Here is a 2,147-nt window from a genome sequence, read left to right as displayed (position 1 = left end):
AATCCAGGAGAATCCAGTTGGACACACTGCAGTTTTGTACCCACTGCTCGTGCCCTGTGTTAGGGCCACGAGAAGAGATTGGACAGCTTTCCAGTGGGCCGGGGGGGGGGGGGGGGGGGATGGTGTCTGCACGCCCTCCCTCGGCGCAGGTATTGTGCTGCTCATTCTGAAAACCGGGGTTCAGTGAAGCGAGCAACGTGCCTGTCCAGGGGAGCTTGGGACCAGGGGCTCTGAGGCCGCTCCTGCAGGCTTCTGCGAAGAGGGTGTAGAGGGCAAGAAGCCCGAGCAGGGGTGGGGACAAGGCTGGAGTCCCGTCCAGTTCTCCCGGGGTCCCCATCCCCACAGTCCGGACCTGGGGTGGGCACAGGGTTCCTAGACCTTGAGGGCAGGCAGCAGGCCTGCTGACAGATGCCCAGAAAGGGAGGCCTTTCATAACCAGCTCCCTCGTCTCCTCAAAGCTCCTTTATGAGGGAGCCTCAGGTTAAAGACTTCATAAATCAAGCCCGCGGGGCGGCCCAGCCCAGCACAGGCAAACAGCCCTGTCCTCGCTTCCCTCAGCAGCGGCCTGGGGCAGCCCTCCCCCTCAGGCCAGGGAATTCCAGATTCCAGCCTTTCTCACTAATTACCCTGCAAGACGAGTGTTCAGCTGCGCAGCCCCAGTCCCCATTCAGCCTTTTTATGAATAACTGGAAGGAAGGAAGGAATGTGTCCCTGGTTCAGAAATTCCAAGTGTCAGGAGGTAGTTCCAGTGAGTTCTTGAAGAGCCAGAGAAGCCCCAAATAACGCATTCTGGTGTCTACACTGCCTTCTCTTTAAAATGGAGCCCATCACTCCTAGGGCGTGCGTTACTAAGAGCTTAGAGATCGCAGCACTTCGCCTAGTGCAGTGATGGCGAACCTATGACACGCGAACTCATTTTTTTTGGTTGATTTTTCTTTGTTAAATGGCATTTAAATATATAGAGTAATTATCAAAAATATAAGTCTTTGTTTTACTATGGTTGCAAATATCAAAAATTTCTATATGTGACACGGCACCAGAGTTAAGTTAGGGTTTTTCAAAATGCTGACACGCCGAGCTCAAAAGGTTCGCCATCACTGGCCTAGTGCCTGGCGCACAGTGAGTGCTAAGCAGTCAGCTATTTCCCACCAGTGTGGCTCAGTGGTTGAGTGCCGACCTATATGAACTAGGGGTCAGGGTTCGATTCCTGGTCAGGGCACATGCCCGGGTTGCAGGGTTGATCCCCAGTGTGGGGGCGTGCAGCAGGCAGCCGATCAATGATTCTCTCTCAACATTGATGTTCCAGTCTCTGTTCCAGTCTCTCCTTTCCCCTCTCTCTCTCTCTCTCTCTCTCTCTCTCTATATATATATATATATATATATAATTTATTTATTTTTAAAGAAGTCAGCTATTGTTGGCCCTCCTCCCCGGGAGGGAACATGCTGAATATTCATTCTACTCCTCAAAGTTTGTTGACTCCTGCTTGTGCAGAGCACATGCCGGGCTCTGAGGCTCCCTCTCCGAGGCCCAGCCTCCACCCTCCAGGAATCCAGGTAATGGAGGCGGATCAGACCTCTGGGATTCCCAGGATCGAGGGGGAGAAGCTGGTGGCCCTTCCAGATCCGGGGCCTTCCCTTCCCAGCCTGAGCGCAGGCATCCCTCTGAGCCTACCAGCTCACTCCCCACCGCTCTCCCCTCTCCCGGGTTACAGCTTATTATTTTCATCGCCCAGGGGCTGACCTCAGTCTGGTCTAATGGCCTTTGCTCCTGCGGCCCCTCTCAGCTGACACCTGGAATGCGGTGCTGAGCTGCCTCCCGCCTTTCTGTCTGCTAATGAGGTTTTCTAACAAAGCCGTGTCACTGGAGTCTGCACACAGAGGGGCTGCTGGCCTGCAGCCCGGGACCAACCGGGACGGCTCGGTGGGAGGAAGGGGATGTAGCAGGGGGAGGGTCCGGGGAACACAACATTTCTTTCAGAAAAAGCTGAGGGCTGGGCCGGGGGAGAGGGCTACTGCTAGCTCTGGGCCTGCTCCAGGGTGGCCCCTGGCTGCTGAGGGCTAGGGGCCAAGGAGCAGGGCCTGCATCTCATGGGGGCACCTAGCACAGCGCCTGGCACAAGGAGCCCTGGGTCCGAGTGTGCTGTGGC

Source organism: Myotis lucifugus, unplaced genomic scaffold (assembly GCF_000147115.1).
Source record: "Myotis lucifugus unplaced genomic scaffold, Myoluc2.0 scaffold_91, whole genome shotgun sequence".
Classification (NCBI taxonomy): Eukaryota; Metazoa; Chordata; class Mammalia; order Chiroptera; family Vespertilionidae; genus Myotis; species Myotis lucifugus.
Note: the sequence above shows the minus strand (reverse complement) of the source record.